This window comes from Triturus cristatus, chromosome 4_1, assembly GCF_964204655.1.
Source record: "Triturus cristatus chromosome 4_1, aTriCri1.1, whole genome shotgun sequence".
Classification (NCBI taxonomy): Eukaryota; Metazoa; Chordata; class Amphibia; order Caudata; family Salamandridae; genus Triturus; species Triturus cristatus.
Window position 1 is genome coordinate 402,086,390 of NC_140585.1, and position 16,530 is coordinate 402,102,919.

General features: G+C 45.3%; 1 protein-coding gene across 2 annotated transcripts in view; it reads left to right on the top strand.

Annotated features, from left to right (window-relative positions):
• The window catches only part of TTLL1 (TTL family tubulin polyglutamylase complex subunit L1), a 338,922-nt gene that overhangs the window by 122,018 nt on the left and 200,374 nt on the right, over positions 1-16,530 (top strand). The gene's annotated exons all lie outside the window — the stretch shown is intronic.

The window sequence follows — 16,530 nt, forward strand, 5'->3', positions numbered from 1 at the left end:
TTTTTAGGTCTCGGCCTGACGTAAGCAGCGCATGCGCTGCTATCGTCTTACGAGACTTCTTGGAATCGATACGATTCCAGAAGCCTCGTCTCAGCTCCGCCTTAAGTTGTGATTCGTGCGCGTCGTTTTGCGTCATGAATTATGCCAAAGGCAGTGCAATGATTGCACTGAAGGCATGTCAATAGGCGCTTGTTGCCATCCTGTCTCCTTTAAGGCCCGCCCACTGGGATTTGATCTTTTACTTGCGGCGGGAGACAGTGTCTCCTAATTAGCCGCTACGCACTTTTTTGTGATCATTCCCCTTTGGCAAAGGCAGCGCGTGTTTATAATTGCATCGCGCTGCCTTTGCCTTGGCACTGCCTGTCCGTGCTGCAATCTCCTTGCAGCATTACAAATGCCACCATTGTAGAAGTAGTCGCTCTGAGTTAAACCATCGAGTGCTGTGGTCGTCTTTTAATCAGTTTGATGTATGACAAGGCCGCATTCAGATGTCAGTTAAAACAATACCGTGAAATTGGCCAATACCGTCGTGCATGGAAAAGAGAGGACTTAGGTCTCACATCATCTTAAAAACAAGCTCTTAGTTTTTCATTGGAACCGACTCATGATTTTAATGACACTGTATAATCATCAGTTCCCGGCAGCAGCACAAGCTTTGAGAATGAAAAACAGAGATCGGAAAGACAGAGAGAGGCACAGACTGCCTGGCACAGATAGTATGCTTGCCTCTGTCTGCTTGAATTAGCACATGAGACCCCGGTCTATACCCTCGCCATTGCTTCGCATGCACAGGAGAAGTTTACATTATGTCGACTACGAACCTGCAAGAAGGAAGGGGGAACCATTCACATGAGCAAAAGAAACCCATTGAGAAAATACAAAGCTGTGCGGGTCATGGTTCTGAAACGTCACTGGCATCAATTATCAGTATTTCCAGTACCCGTCGAAGAATAGTTTGTAATATTAATCTCCAGTCAGTTGATTCATTTTTACAACAGTTTTTCTGAGGAGGCATTTTCAACGGGTGCACATACATCAAACTGGAGGGGTTCACTGGTCAGTCCAGAACTCTTCGAATCGAGTGCTTTGCTGTCCCACGGGGCTTCCCCGTGAAGCCCTCTGCAAGGTTGAACTTGCAGAAGCAGCTGACCTAAGGACAACAGCCTGTGAGAGGACACATCCGGATATTAGTCCGAGGAAGAACGCATCTGCAGTTTCATTCCCGCTTCCTACTAGCACCTTTCAGACCAGCGTCAATCGGGGGCCATCATTTTAAGCATGGAAGTAGTGCATTTTTTCAAAGTTACCAGCAGATTACTCTAAAACATTGTGCGTTCCTGGCCTTTGACACAAAGTATTCTGGGAGTTGTAGTACGGGCTGCAGAAAGTTCCAAATCACAGTAGTGTGTAGCAGAACGCTTTAGTTTCCCGATTTACTTCGCCTTCCAGGTTTTTGATTTTCCATTCTGGTGCTTGTAATCCTGATGTTAAAATTGGACACCTTGTTTCCGAGGCAAAATTGGACACACAGAACTGCATGTCCAAAAGGCGAGGGTTACCCTACTCTGGACTCTTGGGTTTCTCTACTACTCTCTCTCTACTACTCACTCTCTACTACTCTCTACTACTCACTCTCTACTACTCTCTGTACTACTCACTCTGTACTACTCACTCTGTACTACTCACTCTGTACTACTCACTCTCTACCAATCACTTTCTACTCACTCTCTACTCACTCTCTACTACTTTCTACTACTTTCTCTCTACTACTCACTATTACTCACTCTCTACTTCTCTACTACTCACTCTCTGCTACTTTGAACTACTCTCAACTACTCTCTCTACTACTCTCTACTACTCTGTACTACTCACTCTCTACTACTCACTCGCTGCTACTCACTCGCTGCTACTCACTCTCTACTACTCGCTCTCTACTACTCGCTCTCTACTACTCTCTACTCTCTACACTACTCTCTACTACTCACTCTCTACACTACTCTCTACTACTCACTCTCTACTACTCACTCTCTACTACTCACTCTCTACTACTCACTCTCTACTACTCTCTGTACTACTCACTCTGTACTACTCACTCTGTACTACTCACTCTCTACCAATCACTTTCTACTCACTCTCTACTCACTCTCTACTACTTTCTACTACTTTCTCTCTACTACTTTCTACTACTTTCTCTCTACTACTCACTATTACTCACTCTCTACTTCTCTACTACTCACTCTCTACTACTTTGAACTACTCTCAACTACTCTCTCTACTACTCTGTACTACTCTGTACTACTCACTCTGTACTACTCACTCGCTGCTACTCACTCTCTACTACTCACTCTCTACTACTCGCTCTCTACTACTCTCTACACTACTCTCTACTACTCACTCTCTACTACTCACTCTCTCTACTACTCTCTCTACTACTCTCTCTACTACTCACTCTCTACTACTCTCTACTACTCACTCTGTACTACTCACTCTGTACTACTCACTCTGTACTACTCACTCTCTACTACTCACTCTCTACTACTCTCTCTACTACTCTCAACTACTCATTCTCTACTGCTTATTCTCTACTACTCACTCTCTACTACTCACTCTCTACTCCTCTCTACCTCTACCTCTCTACCCGCACACATATGCACATATATAAATATGTATATATATATGCATATGCATTTATATATATGTATGTGGATATACATACATACATACATACATACATATATAAACATATGTATACATCTGCATATCTATTTAAATACAAATATAAATGCATGCATACATATGCATGTTATGTACATGAAAGTTTGAAAAACACTAATAAAAGCAAAGCTAAAAAGCCACCTGATTACATACAGAATTGCTTTAACTTAAACTAGGGCGAGACCTATTGCATTTTCAATGCTTTTTTGTTTTGTCCCAAGTTATTGGAAATCAAATTCCCAAATGCTTTATCATTTTTTTTCTTTAAGGATTACTACATTTTTCCAAATCTTCGTTGTAGTCTCAATTCCTCATATCTTTCCATTTTTGTTTATGATAGTTATTAATTGGTGGCACCCCTTTTTTGGTCTCGCCTGACCCAGCGCTTGCGCTGGTCTGGCGAGACTTAAAGTAAGGGCTTCAAAAGATACTACAGCCGGCCACAGCTTACAGTGCATGTGCGCGGGCATTTTAAGCATGGAAGTAGTGCATTTTTTCAAAGTTACCAGCAGATTACTCTAAAACATTGTGCGTTCCTGGCCTTTGACACAAAGTATTCTGGGAGTTGTAGTACGGGCTGCAGAAAGTTCCAAATCACAGTAGTGTGTAGCAGAACGCTTTAGTTTCCCGATTTACTTCGCCTTCCAGGTTTTTGATTTTCCATTCTGGTGCTTGTAATCCTGATGTTAAAATTGGACACCTTGTTTCCGAGGCAAAATTGGACACACAGAACTGCATGTCCAAAAGGCGAGGGTTACCCTACTCTGGACTCTTGGGTTTCTCTACTACTCTCTCTCTACTACTCACTCTCTACTACTCTCTACTACTCACTCTCTACTACTCTCTGTACTACTCACTCTGTACTACTCACTCTGTACTACTCACTCTCTACCAATCACTTTCTACTCACTCTCTACTCACTCTCTACTACTTTCTCTCTACTACTCACTATTACTCACTCTCTACTTCTCTACTACTCACTCTCTACTACTTTGAACTACTCTCAACTACTCTCTCTACTACTCTCTACTACTCTGTACTACTCACTCTCTACTACTCTCTCTACTACTCACTCTCTGCTACTCACTCGCTGCTACTCACTCTCTACTACTCACTCTCTACTACTCGCTCTTTACTACTCTCTACACTACTCTCTACTACTCACTCTCTACACTACTCTCTACTACTCACTCTCTACTACTCACTCTCTACTACTCACTCTCTACTACTCTCTGTACTACTCACTCTGTACTACTCACTCTGTACTACTCACTCTCTACCAATCACTTTCTATTCACTCTCTACTCACTCTCTACTACTTTCTACTACTTTCTCTCTACTACTCACTATTACTCACTCTCTACTTCTCTACTACTCACTCTCTACTACTTTGAACTACTCTCAACTACTCTCTCTACTACTCTCTACTACTCTGTACTGCTCACTCTGTACTACTCACTCGCTGCTACTCACTCTCTACTACTCACTCTCTACTACTCGCTCTCTACTACTCTCTACTCTCTACACTACTCTCTACTACTCACTCTCTACACTACTCTCTACTACTCACTCTCTACTACTCTCTCTACTACTCTCTACTACTCTACACTACTCACTCTGTACTACTCACTCTGTAGTACTCACTCTCTACTACTCACTCTCTACTACTCACTCTCTACTACTCTCTCTACTACTCTCAACTACTCATTCTCTACTGCTTATTCTCTACTACTCACTCTCTACTACTCACTGTTTACTACTCACTCTCTACTCCTCTCTACCTCTACCTCTCTACCCGCACACATATGCACATATATATATAAATATGTATATATATATATGCATATGCATTTATATATATGTATGTGGATATACATACATACATACATATATAAACATATGTATACATCTGCATATCTATTTAAATACAAATATAAATGCATGCATACATATGCATGTTATGTACATGAAAGTTTGAAAAACACTAATAAAAGCAAAGCTAAAAAGCCACCTGATTACAAACAGAATTGCTTTAACTTAAACTAGGGCGAGACCTATTGCATTTTCAATGCTTTTTTGTTTTGTCCTAAGTTATTGGAAATCAAATTCCCAAATGCTTTATAATTTTTTTTCTTTAAGGATTACTACATTTTTCCAAATCTTCGTTGTAGTCTCAATTCCTCATATCTTTCCATTTTTGTTTATGATAGTTATTAATTGGTGGAACCCCTTTTTTGGTCTTGCCTGACCCAGCGCTTGCGCTGGTCTGGCGAGACTTAAAGTAAGGGCTTCAAAAGATACTACCGCCGGCCACAGCTTACAGTGCATGTGCGCGGGCGCGGGCGCGCGCTTGAGCAGAGGCGCCATATGGCGTGATTACTGCTGCATGCGCACCACTCGCACACATGCACTGCAAGCTGTGGCCGGCGGTAGCATTTTTCCCCCGCCACGGCAGTCATTTCTCGAAGCGGGCGCTTGCTTTTTTTTCTGTTTATTACTTCTATGTAGTAATGGCGGCACCTGTGCTTTTGCTTAAACATCTTAGGCTAAAGTCGGGTGCTGAGATTGCTTCAAAATTAAAGAAATAGACAATTCTTTACTTTTGAAGCAATCTCGGCACCCGACTTTAGCTTAAAGATGTTTAAGCTAAAGCACGGGTGCCGCCATTACTACAGAGCAGTAATAAATAGAAACAAGCATTGGCATAGCCAATAGGTCTCGCTTTTGGGACCTTATAAGTATTTAGTTATGCAACTGTTGCATGGCTAAACACTTATAAGGCCCCAAAGTTGAGACCTATTGGCTATGCCAATGCTTGTTTATTATTTTACTGAAACGCGTTATTTATATACTCCTTTATTTTCTGGTTTTTTAGTTTCTCTCAACAGTTCTCTATTTTGGTGAAAGTTATATTTTTTTACCATTCTTGCTTTGCATTGTTGGAAAACCATTTTAACTTTATTACAAAGGCATCATAGGACCCCGTAATTACATTGGAACAGTGTATTTAAGGTAATTCTAATAATCCTATTATTGATTCTGATCTAAAAATGTGTTGAATGTTGAAGTTCTGTGATCACTTCAAAATATCCCATAATCGGAAAATCCTTGAATTGATGTACCAGTTATAGTGATACTAAATTATAGTAAGTTAGGAAGCTTGCATTTCTGTTGTTGAACGTACCAGCTGCTAGTTGGTCACTTGTAAACCGCTCATTACTTATTAAAAGACCACAAGCTTTGAAGGGATATTCAGATCTTTTCTTCTTTTGTTATTTTTTACGTTCTTTAGTATTTCAGTATGTATCTTCTTATGAGCTTCTAAATTACTACTAAATTTATCTTTGTTCTGTGAAGATGGAAGCTTAGCTTTGAAATCATTCATTAAAGGCTCCAGAATTGTTACAAATTTTAGTTTAACATCTTCTGGTATTGTATTTAAAAAAAACCACTCAAATATTCATCAAATTGTTTATCGGGAGGAATATAGATATTTATTACAGTCATATTTTTCATCTTTTCTTGAAGTCTCACTCTAAAATCCTTACTCTAAAAATATTTTCTTCATCTTAGATTTGTATTTCCTCTAGGATTATTAAAGATGTTAACCATATTATCCGCCACAAGGTCTGCCACTATTTATCCTTTTTGCCTCTATGCTAATTTGTATCTGATTTATAAATACATATTTTGACATGCCCACGTTTCTTGCAAAATGACTATTATTGCATTTGCCTATTCCAGTAGTGAATCCAGCCCTTTTTTATTCCGGTTTATACCAGCTGCCTTCCCTGAGACTATTTTATAAGCCTATTTTTAGGGCTTCTATGCTTTTTAATGATTTCAGCAATCCACTTCCAATCTAAGAGTATCCCTTTTTCCTGTTGAATCACCCTTTGTTTGCCAGTCTTTGTAACTAATATTTTTTGGTGTGGTATAAATCTTTCATCAACTTTTTGTACCTTGTCTGTGAAAAATATTATAGTGTTTATCTGATGTATATTTAATATTTTCGTGAATTCGCCATAGGTCAAAGTCTAGCTTCCTTATATCATCATGAGTGTTTAATATTTCCTTGTTTGTTCTTCATTGTTGTTGAAAAGGAGAGCATCACCATTTTCAACTTTGATTCTAGTAATTGCTTTATATTAGTACATCTTATGTTGTTTTAAAAACCAAATACAAAATTGTAATTAACCTTGAGCAATTTAAGCTGCAGCTTTCTTCTCCAGGGAAGACCTTTTCAAAGACTAAAGGTCTTATTACAATTGTGTCTGTCTTCTAGTGGGACCACCACCACAGCGGTCCCAGGAAGACTGCCAAGGGCATGGTGAGCCCGGCGCCAGATTATAAGTTTTTTCGCAGGCAGTCAGTGTGGATTAGGTCTCACGGAGGCAGCTGCGTTATGTTCTGCCATGAGAGTGCCTGCAGTGCGTTCCTGCATGGTGTGGCATGCACCATGTCATGCATGCCACACCGTGCAGGAACTAGGGTGCAGTTCTGAGGGGCACAACATATGCCCCCCGCACCCTCCCACAGGCCCTGATTCAGGCAGGGCCATTCAGGCCCCCTAACCTGAATGGCCGCCACTGTTTTCATGACGAGGTCCCCACCATGAAAAGGGTGGTGGATATGCAGGTCGTAATAGGCTCTGAGGTGCCAGCATCAGCAGTGCCAGCATATTCAGACCCCTTTACGCACCGATACCGCCATGGGATCCTGGACCACCATCATAATACGGCAGGCAGACCCGCATTGGTGGTGGTGGTCAGCCACCATGAGTACGGTAGTCCCAAGACCGCTTTACTCATAATAAGGCCTCAAATCTTTTATATGGTGAATAATTGAACTGATTATTACTAAGCTTGGTCTTTAATTATTTGGTTGGTAATCTTTATTATTGACTGACATTTTTTCTTTAATGTCTCTATTTTATTTTTCCTGAAGTTCTACCTTTTGTTTCTTCATTTCACCATTCATGGTCTCGTGGGGTAGCAGCCCATAATCTTGTTTTTGGTTCTTCAAATATATTCTCCTTTTGTGGGAATCTAACTAAGCAAGAATGCTTTTCAGTGGCCCTTAAACTCATTTTCAAGCATCTGTTTATTTCACCTTTTATGTTTTTACTCTGATGCTTCTTCTAAATTTCTTTCAATTTTGTAATGAACAGGAGATCTCCCAGTTACCATCTCACTTGGCATTTGACTGCAGCATAGAATTAATCCTAGAGGCCGCACTACAAAGTAGCAGGATGTATGCCCTGTCTGAACCAAAAACCCAGCACCTACGTCAATACCTTGATGAACTACCAGACAAAGACTTTATAGGTCATTCCACCATTTACACAGAGTTGGACCTCAGAGCGTGTACCATCTTATCAGAATCCAAGATGGTGACAAAAAAGAAAACTGCTTTTCGGACAAAATTTACTCTGTTCAAGTAAAACGTCCTGCCCTCCCAACTACTATGGCCCTGCTGCATTCCAGTTTTGTATTAATTTGGTATTACATGAATTTCTTGAAACTACAAATATCGCCTACAAAGATAATATCCTCATCTACTCCCAGAATGAAATAGATCATGTAAAACACATGAGAGCAGTTCTGCAACATCTGTGAGAACACCATCTATTTGCTAAACTGGAAAGATGTTCTTTCCAGGTTTCTAGAGTAGAATACCTTGGTTACATCCTGTCACCTGAAGGAATAAGTGAGGATACAAACAAAGTGCAGCCAATTTGGGCAGTTCCGTCATAAGTGAAAGAAGTGCAAAGTTTCATGGGCTTTGCCAACTTTTACTGGTGTTTTATCACCTACATTTTTGATATAGTAACACCAATTATGAGACTGCTAAGAAAAAAGGTACTGTTTAGGTGGTCTGCAGAAGCACTGAAAGCCTTTGGGACTCTGAAGGAAAACTTTTCCTCTGCCCCAGTGTTACGCCACCCAGACCCTACTTAACCAATTTGTTTTTTAGGGTGATGCTTTACATGTTGCCATAGTGGGACACCTCATTCTACGAGACCCCAAAACAGATCGTATCCATCCAATTGTCTTTTTTTTTTGTAAAATGCTCCTTTCAGCAGAGCAGAATTATAGGATTGCTGAAAGGGAACTGCTAACCATAAAATGGCTTTTCAAGAGTGAAGGCCCTAACTTCTTGGCGTACAACATACAATAACTATTTACACTGACCATAAGAACGTAGAATTTGACCAAGGCACTAGCCCTTCCACAAATGCTATGGCTTATTTTGTTTGTTTTTTATTTTTAGCAAATTTGATTTTGTGATCACTTCTAGGCCAGGAATAAGAGCAAATTAAGGCTGACACTCTTTCCCGAATGGGTTGTCTCTCCTCAACTAAGTCTGACGAAATCCCTGAGATGAATCCAGAAAACAAGATTATTGCTGCTTGTACCCTAGAAAAGTTCCAAAAACAGTTGAAGGAAACCTGTGGTAGAGTCTCTGCCTGATTGGTTGAAGATATGTCCCAAATAATTTCGAATGGCCTGTTCTCTCATGACCAAAAATTATTTGCTCCCATTCGAGAATTGATTCAGGAGGTTCTACATTGGTTACAGAGCCCTACTTTGGCAGGACACCAAATGGAAGGTAAAACTGAAGACGATGGTGCTGGTAGCCGACTCAATGTAGGGATGGCAAAAACTGTGTACAAGCCTTTCCATCATGTACATGAAATAAAATTAAACCACAGTCACCTGTGGAATTATTACTCTCATCACGTATGCACTTGCACACAGTGGCGGCTGGTGACATTCGAAAGTGGTGCGGCGTAAAACAATAGCCATACTGACAGTGCTGTGCCACTCACGAGTGCCTAATCATGTAAGACTATGGATGTAGTAGGCGACCTGGGTTATATATGTGACCGCACTGTGTGCTCATGGACGAATCCCCCAATCTCCCCGAGCATCAAATGTCAACTGTCAACGCAGGGACTGTCGAGAACCGTGCTAAAGCGCGTGGTTAGGCGCTATATAAATAGATTAACATTTAAGCAAAGACGCACTTGACCGCATTGTGTGCACCTAGACAAATCACCTATTCTGCCTAAAGATCAGTTCTCAACTGTCAAAAAAGGGGGTGCTGAGAAGCGGGCAAGTGAGGCGCTATGTAAATAAGTGGACCACTTGCGCAAAGTAGCTCACTCTCTGAAATTTCCAAGAGAGACTGGGTTCGCTTATCTGCGCGCCTCCCGGGTGCGGGTACCAATCTCTACGCACCCGGCCCGCCCCCTCCCTCTCCCTATACGAATAACTCTTTTGACAGACAGAACTACTAAATTCTCCAACAAACGTAAACTTTGCAGCAAACTTCAGTGAAGATAGGTTTGTGAAATACCCCCTTACCGAAATTCCAGCAGCAGAAACGCCTCGCTCCTCCTGCCATAAACCTCCGGGTGCAGGGTGGGGGTGAAGGATGGCCACGTCTTCTCCGGATCGTAGCACCTCGGTAGTCCATGCAGGCCGTCTTGATCTGCCAAGCCCATCTGCGCCGCTCAAACCAAACACTCGGTGGGTAAAGGAAGAGGGAGGGCCAGCGCGCTCCAGCAGGCATTGGGAACGGCAGCGGCTTGCTCCAGCAGCAGCGGCACAGCCCGTGCGCCGCTCCTTTCTTCACTGCGCGCAGGCTCAATCAGTGCCAGCCGAGCCAGGCCTCTTCTCACAGCCACCAGCCTCCCTCAGCCAATGGCAGCCCAGGGCCCAATCCCTCATTGGCGGACTGCGAGAGGCCTCTGGCGCGAGTAGTACAACCCCTCTCAGCCAATACAGATGCTGCTCCAGCAGCGCCAGGATTGGCTTAGCAGGGATACTCGCCGCCCATTAGGAGACCGAGGGCTGCGACATTAGTCAACCCTCGCTCTCCTAATGCGCAGCCGCCAGCCACAGCAAACAGTAGTGCACATGACTGGGCTGGTCGGAAAAATTCTCTGACCCAAACCCAACATGTTTACTGCTGCCTGCTGTGTGCTCCGCGCCACCCCTTGGCCTGCTGAGTCTGACAATGATATGTCAGTCTAAGTCTGCATGATGCCAGGAGTCAACCTGCTGGCTGCCCCGCCCACCCCCTTCAGACAGAGCCGCTGAGGGAGCTGTGCCTCAGTCTGTCTGCTAAATGCCTCGGGAGTCGGCAGGCGTGGCTTGTAGGTCAATGCCCCAGCGCCCTAACAGACGCACCGCCACTGCTACTATCAGCATCGATTTCATAACCACTTACACAAGTCCAACGTTTACACTGGTGTCTAAGTAGCAGAGCACTTACTAAGTAAAATGGCATATTTTTTACCAATTAGAAAGATTCCAACAGCTAAATAGTTGGTCCTCTTTGTTATGCAACAAGTGCTAAGATTACATTGGTTACCCTCCAGCATCATTTCCTATCGGGGACCTCAAGTTGTGTCCAAAATTTGGCAGTTTATGTGCATCCCTAAATATGGAACTCCATTTCTCCTCTGATTACCACGCGCAATGAGCGCAATCTGATGGGCAAACTGAGAGAACCAGTCAGTCCATGGAACACATTTTATGATAGCTTGTAAACATCTTGATGACCGATTGGGATAAGGCAATCCAGTTAGCAGAATATGTGTATAACAACAGCACTCATGCAAGTACAGGATACTCCCCTTCCTTTTGTGTAATGGGATATCACCCCCAAATAATCCCTTTAGAGAATACATGCACAGACAGTTCAGCACCCGCGATTTTTTAACACCATCATCATGTCAATATTTAACATGTTTAAAACCAAGATCAGCTGACAGAACCAAACCTTTAGCCCTGGCACAATTCACATGAGTAGACTAGCCATAGGGCTGTCCACAAGCAGACTTCACTCCAGCACCCATCCCAGGACCCACCACTGTTGCTGCTAGAAGCTAATATCCTACCCACCCACAATGCTTCCAAAGCTGTAGGGGTATGGGGAGTGTGGAACTGCCTTAGCACCGTGGTAGGATGGCAGACATGCTCACCAGCTTCAAATGCAGAGGGGTACAAGCCCATCTGGTAACTTCCATTGCTTCAAATACTTGGGCGGAGCAAGAGCATCGGCGTCAGTGTTCTGCAAAAAATAGAAAGCCAAACCACTGTAGATGTAACTATAAGAATAAATAAACAACCAACTGGCACATGCATCAACGTAGGCTTTTGCAATTCCTTAATTGCGATTATTAAGGAATCGCAATTAAGGAATTGCAAAAGCCTATGCATGTAGGAATCGCTATAAAAAAAGCGATTCCTACACATTCCTTAATTGCGACTCGCAAATTGCGGGTCACAATTAAGGAATGCCGTCCCATTCATTCCAATGGGCCTCCAAGCCCATAGGAATGAACTGGAGATTGCATGAGCAATTTGCGAGTACCAGTAGGTACTCGCAAATTGCTCATGCAATTTCAAGGGTGCAAGGGTATCAAAATGACACCCTATTGCACTCTTGAAATTGATCTGTGCACATATGTTGCACACACACATGCCCTAAGGGCATGTGTGTGCGCAACATGAAACTTTGAAAAATGCACAAAAGTGCATTTTTCAAACTTTTTGCAAATTACCATGAAGTTCAACTTCATGGTAATTTGCTCCCCCTATTAGCGAAATTGCTAATTTTTTAACTTTAATGCATTGCATTTAAGGAATCTCAATTTGAGATTCCTTAAATGCAATCGCTATTTAAATAATCGCAATTTAGAGATTACTTAAATTGCGATTTTTGCATTTGGGATGATGCATCCCAAATGCAAAAATACCGGTCGCAAAGGGGCAGATTCTGAGAATCTGCCCGTTTGCGACCGGTTTTTGCTTTGATGCATGTGCCTGAAAGTGGTTGAAAGCAATTAATAAAATATTAAAAATAATTGCAACTTTCTGATGGTATTTCAGTAGTTTATGGCATCCAAAGATAAAATCAGTTTCTGGTAACCCGCTCCTCCCTTATAACCTCCAGCTAAACTTTCTTAACAACAAAAGTGTTTTTCCAAGTTTCTCAGGTGACCTCTAGCCTGCATAATGGAATTGTTGTTGGCTAGCATCTATACTTGAAGAAGGTTGCTACCTGTCTGTTCTGGTGTTCCTATGCTGTTAAGGACCTCCTGGCTCCTAGAAGCCGGTGGCTTTCACTATGGATAATTCTAGCACATCTCACGCGAATTTCCCAGGAGGAGTTAAAGATGCTTCTCTGTGAAATGCATATCTGAAAGAAACACGTTAGTTAATTTCCTCACCTTAGAATATCCCCAGGCGTCAGGCTGGATCCGGAAAGATTTTTCGTCAGCAATACCCTTGCGCGTCGCTAGGCGTCGTCTGCGGCTCCGCGTTCGTCGTCGGCGTCGTGATCGCCGGGATGACGTAGTCGGAGTACTTAGACACCGCCCTCGCGTGCTGACGTCAGTTCTTCTTTTTTCCGCGCCAGTAAGCGCCGATCCGGGAAGATCATACCCTTTTAGTCACTTTTTGACTAAAACTTTTTGAACTCTTTTGGTTCTATTCTCGTCGACATAGACTCTGGTGCCGGAAGGGATGCCTGGCTTCAAGGCTTGTGACTCCTGTCACCGACTGATGTCGGTCACGGACCACCACCGCCGGTGCCTCTATTGCCTTGGGGCCGACCACGATGCCGAGTCGTGCCTCGACTGCCGGGCCTTGACTTCGAAAGCTAGGCGGGAGCGGTCCCGCAAGCTACTCGAGTTCCGGCAGTCGGCTCCACGCCGTTCAAGGTCCCGGTCGAGGAGGAGGTCGAGGGACCGGTCGCGGAGCCGCAGCCACCACCGCTCGTCGGGGTCCAAGTCTTCGAGATCCGGTAAGTTGAACCATAGCAAGAAGCCGAAGAGGCGACATCGCTCTTCAGGCTCCCCTCGCCGGTCACGCGACTCGTCTGAGGGTTTGGGTGGCACCACCCGGGCGGCTCCGTCAGAGCCGCAGGAGTCCCGTCCGACCCCATACCCTCCAGTCCCTGGGTCTGACTCGACTCTGGCGGAGGTCAGTGCCTTCCTCATGGCCATGAGGAATCTGGCTCCGCCGTAGACGCCTGCCGGCGCGCCTTCGGGCCCCGCAGGCTCGACTGGGAGGCCCAGCGGACTACGGCCGACCTATTGCATTTGCTGGGGTTCTCCATCAATGTGCCGAAGTCGCATCTGATTCCCTCCCAGAAGCTCCTCTATATCGGAGCGGTTCTGGACTCGGGCCGTTCCGGGCCTATCCTCCGGAACAGCAGGTCCGGGATATTCGGGCTCTGATTCACATCTTTCGGCCTCTATCCCGGTTTCGGTCAGGTTGGTGCTGCGGCTTCTGGGTCTGATGGCCTCCTGCATCCTGTTGGTGCATCATGCCAGATGGCGAATGCGGGCTCTGCAGTGGGACCTGAAGTTTCAGTGGGCCCAACATCGGGGCAACCTGTCCGACCATGTCCTGATCTCGGAGGACACTGCTAGACAGTTGCAGTGGTGGCTCACGGACCGCGAATGGGTCAGTGGCAGATCCCTCTCCCTACCCCAGCCGGAGCACGTAGTGGTGAAGGATGCGTCCCTGCCTGGGATGGGGGGGGGCCACATGGTAGAGGCGAAGATCAGAGGCCTCTGGTCTCCGGCGGAGTCCCGGCTCCAAATCAAACTTCTGGAGCTGCGGGCGATCCAGCTTGCACTGAAGGCATTCCTTCCCTCTGTCCGGGGAAGTGTAGTGCAGGTGTTCACGGACAACACCACCACCATGTGGTATTGCAACAAACCGGGCGGGTGGGGTCTGCGCCTCTGGACATGGCTGGAACATCAGGTTCAACATCTGGCGGGCTCTCTGAACGCCAGAGCGGACGAACTCAGCCGCCGGTGCATGCGGATCACGAATGGCGTCTAAACTCGGACGTGGCGCAAGGCCTCTTTCGGCAGTGGGGAGAGCCTTGGTTAGATCTATTCGCCACCGAAGAGAACGCACAATGTCAGCAGTTCTGCTCGTTGGAGTTTCCAAGGCGGCACTCGCTCGGGGATGCCTTTCGTCGCGAGTGGAGTTGCGGTCTGTTGTACGCCTTTCCGCCTATACCACTTCTGCCCAGAGTGCTGAAAAAGAACAGGCGTGACCGGGCCCAAGTCATCCTTGTGGCTCCGGATTGGGCACGAAGATACTGGTATCCCGAGCAACTCAGTCTGTCGATCGGTCCCCCGATACAACTGCCTCTTCAGGAGGACCTTCTGTCGCAGCAGCAGGGGACGGTCCTCCACCGGAACCTGTCCAGCCTTCACCTCCATGCGTGGAGATTGAGCGGTGGCAGTTGATGCCATTTGACTTGCCTCCTGAAGTCTGTAATGTTATTCTGGCAGCCAGGCGTCCCTCCACAAAATCGGTATACGCCTGCAGGTGGAACAAATTTGTGGCATGGTTCACAGCAAAGGCTGTGGATCCCCTTTCCGCCCCTCTTTGAGGTTCTCCTCTTTCTTCTTTCCTTGGCCCAGCAGGGCTCTGCTCTGGGCACCCTTAAAGGATATCTTTCAGCTATTTCTGCTTTCTTACGGCTTCCTGATCAGCCTTCTCTTTTCAAATCCCCTGTTGTTTCTCGATTCTTTAAAGGCATTACTCACATGTTTCCTCCTGTCCCTTTTGTAATGCCTCAGTGGGATTTGAATCTTGTATTGACCTTTCTGATGTGCGCTCCCTTTGAGCCACTTCATAATTGTCCCCTTCGTCTCCTAACTCTTAAGACTGCTTTCCTGTTTGCCATCACCTCTGCTAGACGGGTGAGTGAGCTCCATGCCCTCTCTTCTAAGCCTCCTTTCCTTTCTGTCCATCCGGACAAAGTTGTTCTCAGGACTCGTCCCTCCTTTCTTCCTAAGGTAGTAACTGCCTTTCACATCTGACAGTCTGTTACTCTGCCCACCTTCTTACTGCATCCCTCGAAAGAGGAAGAGAGGCTCCACCGTCTGGACCCAAAGCGGGCACTGTCTTTCTATCTGGACCGCACCAAACAGTTCCGGGTGGACAACCAACTCTTTGTTGGCTACGTGGGCACTAAGAAGGGGCGGGCGATGCACAAACGAACCATCTCTCGGTGGGTCATTTTGTGTATCAAGGCCTGTTACTCCTTAGCTAAAAAGGAACCTCCTGTAGGGCTGAGGGCCCATTCCACTCGGGCCACAGCGGCGACCACTGCCCTGGGCCGGGGATTCCCCTTGCAGGACATCTGTCAGGAGGCAACGTGGGCTTCGCTACACATGTTTGCCAAACACTATTGCCTGGACAGCCAAGTCCGGAGAGACGACTTCTTTGGCCGTTCTGTTCTCCAGGACTTTCTGGTGTGATCTTGGTTCGCAGGCCCACCACCGGGGTTTGTATTGCTGGGGTATCTATTCTAAGGTGAGGAATCTAACTAACGTATTTCTTTCAGATGAACAAGTTACTTACATTCGGTAACGATATATCTGTAAGAAACATTAGTTAGTTAGATTCCTCACCGCCCCACCCATCCTCCCCGTTCTGCGAACCGATATCTAGGGTTGAGGTCATCCCTTTCAGGGCCCTAGAATTTTTTGGCACCAGTGTCGGTCTCTTGCATGGCTCTGCGTTCCTGGCGCGGAAAGCTATATACAAGAACTGACATCAACGCGCGAGGGCGGCGTCTAAGTACTCCGACGTCATCCTGGCGATCACGACGACGGACGCGGAGCCGCAGACGACGCCTAGCGACGCGCAAGGGTATTGCTGACAAAAAATCTTTCCGGATCCAGCCTGACGCCTGGGGATATTCTAAGGTGAGGAATCTAACTAACTAATGTTTCTTACAGATATATCGTTACAGAAGGTAAGCAAC